A 19,543-nucleotide genomic window follows, 5' to 3' on the forward strand; every position below is an offset into this window, starting at 1 on the left:
TTTCTATTCTCTAAGTTTTATATCCTCTTGTCATTCAAAAGGAGTTTGTGACAATGATGCTTGTCCTCTTACAGTTTTAACACTCTTCAATAGGAGATGCCCCACTACAATAGAAGAGTTAGATGTTTTTGACACATATAATTTTTGAAATGTAATTTGATTAAAGAACTATGTCAAAATTATCATGTACCTTGTTAACTATGGAGATACAAATGAGAATATTGAGATATTGGGCCTGGAGGGCTCATTTTCAAGCACTTCACATGATTCCTAAGCCCTACGGATTTTTAGGAATATCAGAAATCTTACACTTGCATCAACAATGGAGTATCTTGAATGAAACCAAGTTTTCTCCATGATGATAGACAAGCATGAAGGAGACATGTCAGGCTAAAGAACTGGCTGAATGGTGAAGAGCCCTTGCTGCATTTCCAGAGAATCTGGGTTCAATTCCCAGCACTCACAAATGTCAGTCCCTCCAGTTCCAGTGGATCCAGTGCCCTCATGGACACCTAGCACACATGTAGTACACAGACATACATGTAGGCAAAACACCTATAAATATAAAGTAAAACTACATGAACCTAAAAGAGGTATGTAATGCATAAGACTACATAGCACCTGAGACCAGTCAAGAAGTCCTGGATTAGAGGAATTAGCCTTCAGAAGAGAAGCGGTAGACACTGATGGTAAGTCCCACTTCCTATCACTGTTGCTTTGATATACATGTCAGTTCCTGGCAGAGTACACTGGAAGCAAACAATTCAACTTGAGAAATTCAAGCTTCAAAGTGAAGTTACATACAATTTTGATTTCAGAATTCTTAAGACAACCAGGTACCAGGGAAAACAAATTCAGGTCAAACCAACAGAAGAGAAGAACGATGGATAAGTAAGCTGGTGTGGCATGAGGCTTCTGCCCATGATGTTGACTGGATAGAGCAAGAAACAGAAAACATCTCCACCATAACGTTTGCTTCAGATTGTAAAGGGTTTCATGTTTTTTCAGAGGCTGAATCAAAATGGGTCTTCATAAAATGTGAGGGGAGAGAGGATATGTTATACCATCCTAGGCTCTTAGATGGAATGCCGTAAGACCAATGGAACAGGAGGAAGAGCAATCCCAGAAAGACATCTGCAGACATTAAATTCACTGAATGAATCTGGGAGAGTAGGCTTTCTAAAACTATTCTCCACAAAGAAGGAAGGTGACATTGCCAAGAGCTCTTTGGATGTTTACACACAGGGTCATGTATACAGACACAAACTACCAACTATTACTGGAAGTGTGTGGAAACAAGGGGAGGAAAATGAATAACTGTTGCATGAGTATTGACATAATTAGAAAGAGGTATTCCAATAACTATTATCTGTATGTTAAAGAAAACAATACAGGCTGGGGAGATGACCCAACGAATAAAGTGCTTGCTGCACGATTGCAGGCTTGAATTTAGATCCCCAGGGCGTGCATTCAAGTGTGATGCAGAAATGCACATCTGTAACCTCAGCACTAGGATTGGGGAGACAAGATGACCCCCAGAGTTCACCAGCCAGCCTGCCTGCCTAGTCAAGCGCAAACTAACAATCTCTGCTTTCTGGCTTCCGTGTATGTTTAATTCACGTGTCCCTGCTGCTCCTAGCCTTGGTCATAGAAACTTCTTATTGCAGTGGGCAGTTACTAATGCAGAGACATGTTGCTGCTCAACATGCCAAGACTAGGCAACTGTGAATGCTCAGGCATAGGTGGATCAATCTCTATTAATCTCCCTTCACCTACCCAAGGCTCAAGTAATATTGCTGAAGAGGGGCCAGGGAGGAATGTAAGAGGCAGCAAGGAGGAGTGCTCTGAAATTCAGTCTTCTAGACATTTCATGGCATGTACATAGGAATTCATAGTGCCTATGATTACTGATATGAAACCTATACAAGACCAAGCCAGTTAACAATTGCAACATGGAAAGGGGAAGGGATCCCAAGGCCCCAACTTCTAGCTGAGTCATTTTTGGCAGTTGATAACGTAATGCCAAAAATTAACCTGTAAGCTCCACCTGCCCAGGAACCAGAACTTCCTGGAATGCTGGGAATAGCAGTTTGTGGAAAATCACAAAGCCTCATGGGAAGGTACAGTGCCCTATAGGTTTGTCCTTATAAAGCCCTTCCTTCAAGGCCGTTCTTATTTGGGAAATTCCTTGGAATGGTCCTGACCAAACTCCATTTCTTAAGTACCATTTAATATTTAATAAAACATCCTTTAAATCTGGCCCAAAATGAGTTTCTCCAGCAAATCTCAGAATTAACAATAGATGCTAGGGGAAGAAGAGCTACTTTTCTTTGTGAGAGTGGTCATGCACATAGGTTCCTTATGCCCTTGGGGATGTCCCTCACTCAGTCACATATATTCAGTATTAGACTTAAATAACTGAATGAAATATGGATTTATAAGGGAAATATCAGGAGATTGCTGGGTGGAGTTGGAGGCAAGGAATGAGGCTAGTAGATGATCAAGATATATTGTATAAATGCATGAAAATTCTAAAGAATACATTGTAATTTTAAAAAAGAACAAATAGTCATTGTGATGTTTGGTGTTGTCAATAAGTTCTGAAATCAGCTAAGAGACCAGCCTCTGGACACACCTGTAAGGAGTTAATTACACTAGGTTAGCCTTTAGGCATCTTGATTAAGATACTAAGATGGAAAGATTCACCCTAAAGGTGCATGACACTATTCACTATTCGCTAGCTTTGGGTCCCACACTACAGAAAAGGAAGGGAGCTAGCTGAGCACACGTATTCATTACTCACTCCTTCCTGACTGAATGAAAGATGAAGCACCACTTCTAGCTCCTGCAGCCATGCTATCTTGATAGACTGTGCCTTCAACTTGTGAGCCAATAAACTCTTCTTGGTTTCTATTGTTGTAGTAAACGCTAAACCCACAAGCCCCTTGGGCAAGATCAGGTTTTAATTCATCTTACAAATGCTATTGGAAGTCCATCATTGAGAGAAGTCAGGGCAAGAAGTCAAGCAGAATCCTAGAGACAGGATTTGTAGTAGGGTCTATAGAAGGGTGCTGCTTAGTGCCTTGCTCTCCTTGGCTTGCTCAGTCTACCTTCTTACATAACCGAGAAATGTCTGTCCAAGACTGGCACTGCCTACTTGGGGCTGGACCTCATACATTAATCAAGAAAATGCCCTTGCAGGCTCACATAATAACGAAGCTAATGGATTCATTTTCTCAACTGAAGTTCTCTCTTCCCAGGTGACCCTGGTTTGTGTCGAGTTGACAAGAAAAGCTGAGCAGGACAAGACCTTTCTTTCTTCTGCTGGTTTTGTCAGGGAATTTCACCACAGCAACAGGAACAGTAACCAAGAGAGCTATTTAAGCTCTAAAAATAGTCTACTATTTAAATGTTTATCACCTTAACTCTTTAAGTAATTTCATGCCCACAGAAGAGTTTTCTCCATCAGCAGATGTTTTAGTAAGCCACTAAGAGTCCATTGTTCAGAAGCACTAACTACACATTACATCAAGGCTTTTATAAATGGCCCCTATCATCAAAGCCCTGTCGTTCCAGGCATTGAAATACTGTGAGCTGAGAGCAAGAATTAAAAACCAAACTAAGCAAACATAACTCTCCTTTTAGGGGTTGTTTGTTATCCTCACAAAATGAGCCATAAAACTGAAATTGCAGCAGATCTCTTAGCATGGGGATCCTATGGAAAGATGAGGTTATTTATTTTTAAAATTGCATTTGAGCTCAATTTAAATTTTATTATCACATAGATCCTAATGTCTGTGGTTATCCTAAAGCAATACAGAACTCCGATTGACTTGTTTGCCATTCTGAAGGCATCACAACCTTCAGCATTATTTATAAAGTATTTTATAAATAGGTCTATTGAGTTACAATTTATGTGTAGTAAGTACAGTACATGTATGACCTATAAATGTTTAAAGTATACAATTTGATAAAGTCTCATACAGATGCAAATCCTTGAGAGTAACAATAAACAAAATGGCATATTCCTCATAACTTGTTCACACCCATGTTCATACCTTTTGAGATTTCTGGATGGTGAGGACTATATTTTCCTTCTATTGCTGAACAATACTGTCATTTTAAGGATATATCACAGTTGTATCCATTCATTTGTTGATAGATGTCAACACTATTTCCATTTGAACCTTACAGGGAAAGCTGCAATGCATAATTGTTTTATGAGGTTTTATTTGTAAGCTCCTAGGAGTGGACTAATAGAATTTTATAGTGGATGGTTTCTTTTATGATAAACTACTTCCAATGTGATTATACCATTTTTATATACTTCCTAGGTATAAGGTTTTTGTGGGGTTTTCCAATTTCTGAAGTTCAGCCCATAATCCACCAACACCACTGCTTTTGATGTGTGCCAAGGAAGGCAGTCCATCACAGAAGCAATCAAAGCAAGACATCTCATGAGCAGCAGTGTGGTTCTGCTCTTCACTCTTACCCTGAGATTTGCAGGCAGCACTGGGCACTATTCTTTTTCTGCCCAGACAAGTGTCTCATGACCAGACTTCCTCATGCCAGGAAAGCTTGTCTATGTGGCTCCCCAGTTAGCTCTATTTCTTCTGTGAAGGAGATTGTCCATGTCTCTAACTCTACTACATATAAGCTCTGTACATGTTACCCATTTTCACAAACAAGAAGATTGGTCACACCTTGGGAAATCGCACATTGCTGTCCATATAGGTCCCGAGTCACTAGCATCCTTCTCTACCTTTAGCCTGCCTGAATTTACACTTGTCTAGGGGCAGCTCTCCACATTCCAGTATGGTTAATTTCTTGATGTGTCTTCTGCATATGAGGTTGTCAGTCTCCTGTGTGCTTTCCCTGCTGCTATTGTTGAGTAGATTCCAGGTACAAATAGAGAAATTTCAACTGAACATTGACTAAGATGCATTTCTAGTGTTCCTCTTACTCAGTACCAAATAACAAGAGAGTAGTGTACAACACTTGAAGAACACATCCTGCCAGACCTCTGTGAGAATTATTCCAGGATCCCATAGTGAGGATTTCCAGGAGTTGCAGGCAGTACTCTATGTGCAAATCTATCCTGTTACTGTAGGCTCCCTCAGGCAACTGTCTCCCTTTAGATTGCTTCTTCCCTGTATACAGCTTTCCCTCTTTCAAGCTGATAACCGATCTCCTCGGGTTATTTCCACTTCCCACAGGTATCTTATTTTATTCTTCAGAACCTGCTGAGCTCAAGTTGTGATGTTAGCTTGGGATATCGGAGGCCTGGGGATACCAAGTAGGAACATAGAAAACTAGCACCTATCAGAGGTGACTGGCTCTCAGTGTCTTCAGAACCAGTTACAGCCCAATTCTCTGGTACCTCTTGCAAGACATCCAGAGCTCATATTCGTGTCTATCCGTGAACGAAGACAGGTTCACTTGGAGTACTTGTAGCCCAACTTCCTCTTAGTTCCACCTGAATAAACAGTGTCTGCTTCTGCCAGCATGGTCCTTGTCTTTTCCTGACCTCAATATGATGGACAGAGAGAACGTCTGTCTGTCCTTCCAGACCAACCCCTTGCCACATAGGAAGATATCATTTAAGCCAATGTAAGCAGAACAAGACCAATGGCAACATGCCGGGATTTCATGTCCTCAGACAAGGTACTGTGAAGGGAACATGTGGGCACGGGTCAGGCACCATTTAACTATATCCAGCTCAGCTTCACACCACAGATCTTCCTATTATGGCCTGATTGCTCAGTCTCTGGGGCACATGTCCTACTTAGGTTAGAACACAGTCATCTGTCTCTCAAGAAACAGTTTCAAGTAGAGGGAAGTCAAAGACATGTTTGCTTTTGGCTTGGGAGGAAGTTACAAAATGCTTTCACTGCTGTGTTCAAATAGGTTCTGATACACATTCCTGAGCTGCACCCTTAAAGTCTTCAGACTTAAAACCTTCATTTCAATTAATTCATGAATTCTGTGCTTGCCAATGTAAAATTAGGTCATACTTGACTGAAAAAAAAAAAGGTTATAAAATTTTTTCTCTTAAAACAAAAGAATGATAATACTCTACTTCCATTTCTTTGCCAACAGGCAGAAATTGTTTGCAACTCCCAAAGTGAGAGTTTTCAACAATTTAAAGAAATGAATGTCTTTTCCACTGACTGTACATTTATGAATTATGTAAAACACTTCTAGACTTTTATATATTTTACAAATCAGTGGGTCTCCATCTCTGCTCCTGTGGGAAAATACTTAATAAAATGTAAGAGCTAAAACTGAATATAGTCTACCAGAGGATTGAGATCTCTGTAAATCCTGCAGGATCACATCTTTCATCACCTTGCACAGGGTATGCTATTGTTGCAGCCTAAGATGTCTTCAGCATCCCTGTTAACATCATACATCACTGCTTAACTGCATAGTCATGAGCATTAGAGGGCTTTTTTGTTTTCTTATTTTGTTTTGTTTTGTCTTCATGGATTTCTGTCAGGTAGTGTCTACTCCTGTACTAAAGTTAACACACTTTCCTGTGGAGGTTGTTGTTGTTGTTGCTGCTGATGATCTTGTTGTTTTTTCAGTTGTTGACTTCATATTTTCTCATTTTGCTCATTACTGATCCCCCAAAGTCATGTGATTTGAATTGTGATGGTATATCATCAGGATACTATTCACAAATATAATTCTCTGAAATGCCTTAACAAAGCACAGCCACAGATAGGGACCTACAGCATTTCACTGGACACCTTTACTTAGAAGTGTTTCAACTGTTTCAGTCATGAGGAGAGGGCTCAGTGGACTGCGGCCTATGGGCAATGATTACCTTGCTGTCTGCTTTTGTGTGGTTTTATTGAAATCACAATCACACTGAATTATTTTTACTTTATTACATTTATAATTGATATGTTCAGATGTATATGTGTGGGTGAAAATGTGTTATGACACATGCAGAGATCAGAGAACAAATTGTGGGAATCAGTTCTTTCCTTCTACCTGTGGGTCCTGGGAAATGAACTCAAGTCCCCAGGCTTGGAGGTCTAGTGGTTTTACATGCTGAGTCATCTAACTGGACCTCATACTGATACTTTAATATATAATAATTAGTTTCCTGCTACAGTGGTAAAACATGGGTTGTACCACTCACTATGGATTGTAAAGCTTCAAATATTTGTCCTCTGGTGGTTAACAGCACAACTTTGCTAAATGTTATCAAAACAGACTGGTTGGTCATTTAGATTTAAATAACACACACACACACACACACACACACACACACACACACACACACACACACACTGCTACCTTTTTAGTTCTATTAGCCTATTTTGAACATCATATGCTGTTAAAATGGAAATAACCATCTCTATAGCACTCCCTTCCTCCACAGAATCTTAGGACTGTTATCCACAAAAGGAAAAGGAATTAGTTTCTTCTGTCTTTTCTGAAGGTACTCCCCTAGCCCCTGGCAACTACTTTTCTTTTCTCAGCAGGCAATTTCCCCACGTGAGAGGTCACTGTGAAGTATAGCAGAGAGAGGTGAGTACCCCAAAACTACCTGTTCCCAAACAGAAATGCCCAGGATGTTGGGGAGTTGTTCTACCAGCTGCATGCTTATTTCTCCTTCCTACCATTAAGTCAGAGAAAGAACTGAGGAAAGAGGAGAAGAAGCAGACAGAAGTATCCTGGGGACTGGAACAGAAGAGTTAATGGGACTTTTGCCAAAGGTCCAAAACTCTGGCATTAAAGAAACAAGCTTCAGGTTGTAGCTTGTTATTTGGAAACTTCCCCAGTGGTAAAACAAAAAAATGGTCCTCCTCCTCTTCCTCCTCTTCCTCCTCCTCCTCCTCCTCCTCCTCCTCCTCCTCCTCNTCCTCCTCCTCCTCCTCCTCCTCTTCCTCCTCCTCTTCTTCTTTTTATTCTACTTTCTTATTTCAGGCCTCCCTTTCTCACATAGGTGACAGAGGGCTTTCTAAATCTATCAGCTGCCTGTCACTCTGCCCTAAGATGGCCCTTGCCAAGTCTCTCCTTAACTTGTAACCTACAGGAATAACTGTGAAACTTCTAGCATGCATTCACAGTATTATTTCCTATCATGTCTTCCTGTGAGTCCAACATCCTGATCATAGCACCTTAGGGAGAAGACAATGTTTTCCATATCACTCTCTCTGCTTCTTTCAAAAAAAAAAAAAAAAAAGAGGCACTTTTAACTTCTCAGTGGGGTGCTTTCTAAGTGAATCTTCAAGAATGTATTAAATGCTTCTCTTTCATGTTCTCCCAATTTTCTGAGGCAGGTCCTCAGACTTTTTGAGACATCGCATAGCTACTTCTTTCCATGTTTCACTGCCTGACAGTGTAAGCCCCTTGAGGGACCAACCATGCTTCATCCAGCATCCATGGCTACCTGTGATCCTGGAGCCTCCCACATGGCCCAGGCTGAGTAGTAGTTAATGAACAGTGAGTAGATGAGCGAACACATTCAAAACAGCCTGCTCCCTTCTCATAACCACAATATCAATCTTAAACTCAAATTGGACTTTAATCATATTTATTTAATCCTCCCTGGTGTTGGATGTGGTCAGATCATCTGAAACTGCTCTACCTCCAATTTACAAATCTCTAATGTCCTCATTTGAAATCCATTTTAAATAGTTCTTTTCTTCTGGTTTACCTCAAGTCAAGTGAGAGGGAGATTAAGCCAAAAGATGGTTGTGCCTGCTTTCACGTCTGTCAACGCCGCTCTTCCCACTGGGGCTGTTTCTGCTTCACAGCCATTCCCCTGCACACATGGCTGACTCTTCCCCAAGGGTCCCTTCTTGATTAGCCGTGTGCCCATCACTGCATTTGCGACTGTCACTGCCAGCTCTCCTGTTGAATCCCGTTTGCTCACTCTCTACCTCATGCTTCTTTGTCTCACAAGCCTCACATCTCAGCAGCACATAGTCACAGGAGGGGAACTGGAAACCAAAAGCCCTAAAGCGTCGCCCCAGCTCCGACATCAACCAACAGAGTGACTTAGGATGAGAAAGGACATGTCCCTGCTGGTAGAGAATGCTTACTTTTGCTCTTATTCTAACTGTCAAAACATCTGGTAGGTTCTGTCACGATTTATCTATTTAACAAGATAAACTGGGCTGGAGAGATGCTCAGTCAGAAAAGCACTGGTCTTACAAGCACAAAAGCATCACTTTGATCCCCGAAACCAGTATGAAAATATTTTAAGAGCTAGGTATGGGAACATGCACATAATGCCAGCACTGTGGAGGATCCTGGAGACTCGCTGGCCAGCCAGTCTAACCTTATCAGGGAGTGCTAGGCCAGTAAAGGGTGACAAAACAAAATAAAAGACTTAACAATGCCTGCGGGTGTCCTGTGGTTAGCACACACGTATGCATTCACATGTGCACCTGCAAACACCCTGCCCCCACTGACACAGGCACATGCACAGGAGAACCTGAATCTAAAGTGTATTTCCCATGATCACATGGCAGCAAGGACCTGAGGAACCCAAAAAGCAGTAACCCAGGTTCAATCAGAGACCAATGCTCACATCCTGACTTTTACCACCAGTTTCTTAGTCCATTTCCAGTAAACTAATCATGTCAAATAACAGTTGTATGCTTACTAACATGCACCTTGTGCCACCATCTGTGCAGAAAGTGTGTGACAGAGAAGTGGCACCATGAACAGATAAAAGATATGGATGGAGACAGACACATGGTCAATGCTCAGTAAGTGGCTAAGTCCTACTGTGTAGCAGTGACAACAGGCCTGTTATAAAGTCTGTATTCTGAGGACCAAGATGACTCATTTCTCAGGTTAATTAATTCCTCCACTGAGCAAGGGAATGAATGTGATTGCCCTGAGATCCACAGAGACCTGGCTTCTCCTTTGTCTTAATCATTTCCTGCAGCTTGTTGTTTAGCCTCCAAACTTCAGCTTCCCCAGCTATGATATAAGAAGGGGAACATGGAGCTCTTCTGACTCCTCGGCTTTGAAAGCCTGGTTAAGGCTTCTGTAATTGTCCTACATAAGGGAATTCCTGCATAGGTTAGGTTTGCTGCTTAATACTCCTTCACCACTTTCACTACACACACACACACACACACACACACACACACACACACCACATGCACACACACACACACACACACACACACACACACATATATAGTATTTGTGACAACAGGTAAATGAAGAAAAAGTACTTTACTGCTTGCCAACACACTTAAATCACATCATGTCATTCGTGTTTGGGTTCCCATTCATGAAGCCAGCCCTAACAAAGCATGTTCCATGTTGGGAAATTTGCTGGCATGTTTCATAGCCTAAAATGATAATAATTAACAACAACAAAAGTCCCCTACCTCCCAATTTTTGCTGCGTACAGAAAATTGGGTCTAACGTAAACTGAACCTTGCTATTCCTGACAGCAGGCTGGGTGTGTTTAGACAGAAATTGGGGCTTCTAAGAAACCACATCCCATGAGGACAGTAGGAGGCTCGTGGAGCTCTGAGAGCACACTAGGGTTGCTGTACAACCTGAAACCCTGCATACCTGTGTTCTCTACCACATGCATGCTACTTTGACCATGCATGGCTTAAGCACAAGTCAAGTTGGGCGGATACACAGGCCATATTTATATATTATTTCAGCAATTTCCTATAGACAGAGAAACCATATTGTTTTACAAAAAGTGGGGGCGGAAGCAGAGGGCTAGAACAATTGATCCCAGGCCAAGCTACAAAGACAAATTCAGTTACTAGTTACTTTAAAAAAAAAAAAATCAGTTACCTAAAATTTCAACCTATGAAGAGAAAGAGAGTGTTTTCTGTGGGGCATTGTTGGTTGATAGGGTTTTACGTGGATTTGTTTTTCTTCCTGTTTAACTCGTGATTCAGAGGTTCAGGTCTAAAAGCAGTCACCTTTTAGAGACTCTAAGGAGTCGCACATCCTAGTACCAGAGAAGGGAAAGTGGCAGGTCAAAGCCACTAACCTCATAATTAGAAAGCATGTCAGAACAGAAGGAGGCTGGAGTCTCAGTGTCCAAGTTAAGGCCATACCCCCAGTGTCCAACAAGTCACCCACAAGGCGCTGGCTCTTAGAGTTTCTACTGTCTCCCAGAAGGGCCACAATCAGAGGTAAGTCCATGTTAGGCTTTGGGAGACATTTAATAACCCAGTTACAGTCCCTTCTTTACCTCTGTGGAAACCAGAAGGGATCCAGTGAAGTGGTACTGAGAGAAACAGGAACATGCACAGTTCCAATTGTCTTTTCTGCCTTCGTGGAGCTATCCCTGCCAGGGCCATCTCCTCCACCTGCTTGGGCATCTCCACCCCCCACCAAATCTCCTTCACCTGCTCGGGCAGCCCCACCCCTCAGATTCTGGCCTGCTTGGACTATCCCTTTGTCTTCATCCTTCCATCCTCTTCATGTCTAACAATGTGTTGGCATCTTATTGACACCTTGAGTCACTCTCCCTTTTTCTTCCTCCAAGGCCCATTAATCCTGAGGAGAGGCCTTTCCTCTACTGGTTCCACTTGCTCTTTACAAATCACTAAAACCTTCTCTGCTAACATCTCAATTTCCAAAGCTGAAATGAAAATTTTTTCTCAGTATGCCCACAGTAGCTTCCTGAGGTTTCCCAAGCTATTGAAACTTAGCCTTAACACTCACGGCAACCTTCTTGGATTCGTTCCCTCTATTCTGTGGTGCCGATTTTTTATTGTTTCTGTAATAGCTCTGATTGTATTCTCATTTTTTGTTTCCTGACTAGCTTTTAAATGTCAGTATTCACCAGGATTCCATATTCAGCCATCTTGATAGTGGCTGTATTCTGATGATCAATGTAGTTACAACTTGGTTGCAACAATTAGTTATACAATGTCTGGCAATTGCTATTCTTCCAATAAATAGCAGTTATAACACATCCCTTCAACTTCATCGCTCACCACATATGGTCACAAAAACTCACATTCCAATACACAGAACAGAGTTTATACTTTCAGTGTCTTAATATTTCTGCAGACATTGTCTTCCTTCTGAAATCCCTTGGCCTCTCACCCAAGAGTTTTACAGAACATTTCAATACCTGTTAAATATGACCTTCTCCTTGAAGCCTTTCTAGAGCTCTGGTGAGAATCTTACTCTAGACAACAGAATACATTGTTGCTTCCATAAAATAAGTGCTTTACGTCTTGAGTAACAGTGTGGCCTCTGTAAAAGCTAGGGCTTTGGGTTACACATTCCATCCAGGAAGTCCATTCAAAGGAAAGCCAGACAACCAAGAGATTTAAAATATGATTCTGATTTGAATTTGCTGCTTTCCATATATAATTGCTATATATTTTATAATCCATGAAAGCGCTTCTACAAAACTTTTTTTTTTAATTTTTCTTTATAATCTTTAGTGACCCTTGAGAAATTCACTCGTTAAACCGCCTGACACTCTTCCACTCAGCCCACGTCCACTGCATTTCTGGCTTTATAGTTTTGAGGTTGGTTTAACTACCTAACTGTTTTTTCATCCAGGAACACATTCTGGACTCTGCATTTCCCAAGCTTGAGAAGATCTCTGGAGAGGAGAACTGTTCAGGTGTCACAGAATGAGTAGCTTGAGAGTAGGGTGGGGAGCAAGCTAATGATACCCACACAAGAGAACGAAATCTGGGATTTCTTCCTCTTCCTTTAAAATGGCACCACACGATACATTTGGTCCTTCGTACCCTCAAACAAACGTAATTCATGCATCTGTTTGTGCAACGTGTTCTATTCCTCAGAGATTATAGAAAAATGGAAAGCTATAACGGGGAATAGCAAGAAAAAAGGAAGAGGGAACAGGACAGTTCTCTCCCTGCTATAACGGGGAATAGAAAGAAAAAAGGAAGAGGGAACAGGACAGTTCTCTCCCTGATTTTTGATCCATTACCAAGGTCAGTATGTCTAACACATGAAAGATAGACAGTCATGCCAACCCCTCCCCGACTTGTTCATTTGCACATAGAAACTGTTTTCTATTATATGGCAACTGGCTGTATAAAATTCACAGGTAACTTACCATAGCTGTTCTTCACCCAGATGTTATAATCAGTAGCTTGAGTGGTGAAAAGAAATGTGTAACAGTTACATTAATAAAAGATTATTCTTCAACTTTTAAAGTAATTTAAGACGGCTGTTTCTACATTAAGGTACAATTTACCTGTTGTCATGGTTTGAAATTTGCTTGTCCCAGGGAGCAGCACTATTTGGAGGTATGGCCTTGTTGGGATAGGTGTATCACTTTGGGCCTGAGATTTAAGACAGTCATTCCAGGCATAGGGCACAGGAACGGCAGAGCAGATGGGGACAAGAGCCTTCCAGCCAACATCTGCACCCCAGAGCTAAGGCTGTACCACAGCCATCCATACAGAAATCCCACCCAGGAGAGAAGAGACACACCTAAGATCACAGGCTTACAGGCCCACAAGAGGAACAAGCTACACTCAGAGACAGCAAGACCAACTAACACCAGAGGTAACCAGATGGAAAGAGGCAAGTTCAATAACAGGAGCAACAGAAACCACGGTGACTTGGCATCACCAGAACACAGTTCTCCAACCATAGCAAGTCCAGGATATCCCATGACACCAGAAAAGCAAGATTCAGATTTAAAATCACTTTTCATGATGCTGTTGGAAGACATTAAAAAGGACATAAATAACTCCCTTAAAGAAATACAGGAGAACATGGGTAAACAGGTAGAAGAACATAAAGGGAAAACACAAAGATTCCTTAAAGACTTACAGGAAAACACAGTCAAACAGATAAAGGAATTGAGTAAAACCATCCAGGATCCAAAAATGGAAATAGAAACAATAAAGAAATCACAAAGGAGGACAACCCTGGAAATAGAAAACCTAGGAAAGAGATCAGGAGTCATAGACACAAACATCACCAACAGAATACAAAAGATAGAAGAGAGAATATCAGGTGTAGAAGATATCATAGAAAACATTGACACAACAGTCAAAGAAAATGCAAAATGCAAAAAGCTCCTAACCCAAAACATCCAGGAAATCCAGGATGCAATGAGAAGACTAAACCTAAGGATAATAGGTATAAAGGAAAGCAGAGACTCCCCACTAAAAAAGCCAGTTCATATATTCAAAATTATAGAAGAAAAATTCCCTAACATAAAGAAAGAGATGCCCATGAACATGCAAAAAGCCTAAAGAACTCCAAATAAACTGGAACAGAAAAGAAATTCCTCCTGTCACATAATAATCAAAACACCAAGTTCACAAAACAAAGGAAGAATATTAAAAGCAGTAAGTGGTAAATGTCAAGTAACATATAAAAGCAGACCTATCAGAATTACACAAGACTTTTCACCAGAGAATATAAAAGATAAAAGATCCTGGACAGATGTCAGACAGACCCTAAGAGAACACAAATGCCAGCCTAGGCTACGACACCTAGCAAAACTTTCAATTACCATAAACATAGAAACTAAGATATTCCATGACAAAAACAAATTTACACAATATCTTTCAACAAATCCAGCCCTACAAGGAATAATAAAGGGAAAACTCCAACACAAGGAGGGAAACTATGCCCTAGAAAAAGTAAGAAAGTAATCTTTCAACAAACCCAAAAGGAGTTAGCCACACACACTTAATTCCATCTCTAACAACAAACAAATTGTTTCTTGGGACTCTGTTTGGAAAAAGAAATTTAAGCCTTTTACTCTGAAGTAGTGTCTGTCTTTGTCACTGAGGTGTGTTTCATGCGTGCAGTAAAATGCTGGGTCCTGTTTATGCATCCAGTCTGTTATTCTATGTCTTTTTGGGGGTAGAATTGAGTCCATTGATTTTATGATATATTAAGGGAAAGTGATTGTTGCTTCCTGTTATTTTTGTTACATTGCACCTTGCACAATAATAGTGGGAGACTTCAACACCACACTCCCAGTACTGGATAGATCATGGGAAATGGAAACTAAACAGAAATGCAGTGAAACTAACAGAAGTTATGAAAGGACTTAACATATCTATACAACACTTCATCCTAAAACAAAAGAGTACACCTTCTTCTCAGCACCTTACAGTATCTTCTCTAAAATTGACCATGTATTTGGTCACAAAGAAGGTCTCAACAGATATAGGAAGATTTAAATAATCCCTGCATCCTATTAGATCACCATAGACTAAGGCTATAACAATAAAACAACAGAAAACCCACATACACATGGAAGCTGAACAAACATCTACTCAATGATAACTTGGTCAAGGAAGAAATAAAGAAGTAAATTAAAGACTCCAGAGATCCAAATAACCCTATTAAAAATGGGGTACAGAGCTAAACAAAGAATCCTCAATTGAGGAATACTGAAAGGCTGAGAAGCACCTTAAAAAAATGTTCAACATCCTTAGTTATCAGGGAAATGCAAATCAAAACAGCCCTGAGATTCCACCTTACACCAGTCACAATGACTAAGATCAAAAATTCAGGTGTCAGGAGATGCTGGAGTTGATGTGGAGAAAGAGGAACACTCCTCCATTGCTGGTGGGATTGCAAGCTGGTGCAGCCATTCTGGAAATCAGTTTGGCAGTTCCTCAGAAAATTGGACATAGTACCATAGTACTACCTGATGACCCAGCTATACTACTCCTGGCCATATACCCAAAAGATGTTCTAACAAATAACAAGGACACATGCTCCACTATGTTCATAGCAGCCTAATCTACAATAGCCAGAAGTTAGAAAGAACCCAGTCCTCCTTCCACAGAGAAATGGATACAGAAAATGTGATACATTTACACTTGAGAGTATTACTTGGCCATTAAAAACAATGAATGCATGAAATTCTTAGGGAAATTGATGGAGTTAGAAAATATCTTCCAGAGTGAAGTAATCTAGTCCCAAAAGAACACACATGGTATGCACTGATCACTGGATGTTAGACTAGAAGCTTGGAATAGCCAAGATACAATTCACAGATCACATTAAGCTCAAGAAGAAGAAAGGCCAAAGTGTGCATGCATCAGTCTTTCTTAGAAGGGGAAACAAAATACTCAAAGGAGGAAATATGGATAAAATTGTGGAGCAGAGACTGAATGAAAGGCCATCTAGAGACTTCCCCACCTGGGGATCCATCCCATATAAGAACATCAAACTCAGACACTGTTGCAGATGCCAAGAAGTGTTTGCAGACAGAAGCCTGATATAGCTGTTTCTGAGAAACTCTGCCAGAACCTGATACATACAGAGGCGGAAGCTGGCAGCCAACCATCAGTCTGAGCACAGACTGATGAGGAGTTAAAGGACTGAAGGAGCTGAAGGGGTTTGCAACCCCATAGGAAGAACAACAATATCAACCAACCAGACCACCCAGAGCTCTGAGGAGCTAAACCACCAACCAATGAGTACACATGGAAGGACACATGGCTCTACCTGAATATGTAGCAGAAGATGGCCTTGTTGAACATCAATGGGAAGAAGGGTCTTTGTTCCTGAAAAGGCTTGATGCCCTAGTGTAGGGAAATGCCATGATGGGGTGGTGGGAGTGAGTGAGTGGGTCGGGGAGCACCCTCATAGAAGCAGGGAGAGGGAGAATAGGATAGGGGCTTTCCAGAAGGGAAACTGGGAAAGGGGATAACATTTAAAAGGTAAATAAATAAAATATCCAAAAAATGAAAGAGAGAGAGAGAGAGAGAGAGAGAGAGAGAGAGAGAGAGAGAGAGAGAAATAAAAAGACAGTCATCCTAGCTGTCTGTAAATCAGTCTTCTACTAGCAGCCTTCAGATGAAGATGTTGAACTCTCAGTACCTCCTGAACTATGCTTGCCTACATGTGGCCATGTTCTCGCCTTGATGGTAATAGACTGAACCTCTGAACTTGAAAGCCAACCCCAACTCAATGTTGTTCTTATAAGAGTTGCCTTGGTCATGGTGCCTGTTCACAGCATTAAAACCCTAACTAAGACACTAGACCTTCCTTGACAAAGGACCTACCTTGACTTCTTTAGCTAAACTTCCAGACCCTTCACATAAAGCTTCAGACTCTAAAGCAGGATACAGTGGCCAAGATGATTTCCATTTATCAATGCACAGGCATAATTGAAAACTCAAGGAGTGGTCTAAGAGCTTACATATATGTACACACACACACACACACACACACACATACACACACACACACACTTCTGTTTGCATCACTTTCCCTAGGGGTGGCCATTGTCAAACATTATTTCTGAGTTTTCTTTACAGATTCTACATAATGTACATACAACCTCTCCTTCAACTTCATCAAGTTCAGGTCCATTTGCTAAACTGCTACTGTGAAAACTTACATTATTTTTTCCATTATGTCGTATTCCCACACCAAGTTTATACTTTTCATATTCTAGCTTCTACTGGGCACACTGCTCCAAGCCCCGGTCCTCCTTCAAAGCTGGACTGGCTCTGCCACCCTGGGTGTGTCTACTGTGTGTACTGTGTGACAATTGTGCTGCAATTTTGGATCCAGTTATTGATAGATAGAATTATTTTTTAAGCCTGTTGCCTTTCTGTTTCCTTGATTACTCTTTAAATTGGCATTGGATAGATAGATAGATAGATAGATAGATAGATAGATAGATAGATAGATGATAGATAGATAGATATAGGATATATAGATATATAGATATACATATATATAAGCATATATATATATATATATATTTATATATATATATATATGTTTTAGCAGTTTCTTTAGAAAGAGTACTTCAGAGGTAAATTTCAAACCTTTGTACATTTTGGGGGTGTTAGAGAGATGGACCAGTGTTAAGAGCATATGTTGCTCTTCCAGAGGTTCAGTTGCCAGAACCCGCATGCTGGCTGACTCACAATCTTCTGTGGTCCAATACCATCTTCTAGCCCATGAGGACATCAGCCACACACATGACAAACAAACACAGGCAGACAAAACACCCACAACACATAAAAAAGAACATAAACCATAATATTAAAAAGTTATACTGCATATAATTTTAAATGTGATAACTCCACATGAAATGCATCTATAAAAAGAAATCGATTCTAGCATCTGTAGATGAGCCTTGACAATACTCTAAGAGAATGAAACCAGGGGTGATGAGGGACTGATCCCAGAGCGCTTACACCAAATACCCACAGGAGGCAAATGCCATTGGTCTGTGGTCTCCAGAAATTAGAAGAGTGAAGAAAAGTAATGCAACTGTGTTCAGGCTTTATTTCTGAGTTGATGAAAAGAAGCTGAAGTTAAATTATAGTAAACGTATTAAAACACTGAAGGGGACTGAAGAGTGGAGCCAGAAGTTAAGGGCATCTGTTCTTGCAGGGGACCTAGGTCTGGTACCCAGCACATACATGATGGCTCAAAACCATTTGAGGTGGCTTGAATATGCTTGTCCCAGTGAATGGCACTATTAGGAGGTGTGCCCTTGTTGAAGAAAGTATGTTACTGTAGCGGTGGGCTTTGAGACCCTTCTCCAAACCATGTCCAAGCCAGTCTTCTCTTATCAGCTTTCAGATATAGAACTCTCAGCTCTTCCTTCACCATGCTTGCTTGAAGGCTGCCATACTCCCGCCTTAATGATAATAGACTTAGCCTGTAAGTCAGCTCCAATGAAATGTTGTCCTGATAAGAGTCGCCTTGGTCATGGTGTCTGTTCACAGCAGTAAAGCCCTAACTAAGACACCATCCATAAATAGTTCCGGGAGATCCATATTCTGGTCTCAGTTGGCACTGCCTGCAAATGGTCATGTACATACATATACACAAGCAAAACACTCAAATGTATAAGAGGAAAAATTAATGAATTAAAACATAATAAAAGCACTGAAAGGCATGCTTTTAAGGAGCTTACTATATATGAACTGTATCTTTTCATTTATTTTTCTAATGGTCGAAATGTTTATAACTCCATGATGTAATAAGAGTCTTCTTAACACTTGTTTCTCAGGAGAACAATGTTTGCCCAATACCTGTTTCTTTCTATCTGGAGGGAGTTACATTTGTGTCTCTCTTAGACATTTTTGGCCACATAGTCATTGTACAGTAGGTAAACTGATCAAACCATAGTGGCCTAGTCTCCTGTTTCCTTGGGCACCAGCAACTGCAGAGTGCACACCAACCCTTTTCCTAGTACTGTCCTTCCCTGTCAGCCAAACTTCCACTCTGACTGCAGTGGCTTTTTGACAGGCTGCAGACTTCCACTCTGCAGTTTTCTGTCCAAGGTCCTCAAGTACTCCGACAGAAGGGTCCACTTCCCAATCACTGATTTCATTCTCTCATCAATGCCATTTCTTAGTTACAGAGGCTTGGGGGGGGGATCTTTTTGGTCGGTTTGTTCTGCCAGCTGTAGTTCTACATTCTCAGCTTTCTACTTTATTGAGTAACTGTTTTTAAATGAAGAAGCATCAACTTAGCTCCACAGAAGTGGAAATTTCCCAGCATCTTGTTTTTAACCTCAGCTTCCAATACTCCCCAACACGATACTACTACATAGAAAATCCAACAACTGCTATATGTTTTCAAG

This window comes from Mus pahari, chromosome 8 (assembly GCF_900095145.1).
Source record: "Mus pahari chromosome 8, PAHARI_EIJ_v1.1, whole genome shotgun sequence".
Classification (NCBI taxonomy): domain Eukaryota; kingdom Metazoa; phylum Chordata; class Mammalia; order Rodentia; family Muridae; genus Mus; species Mus pahari.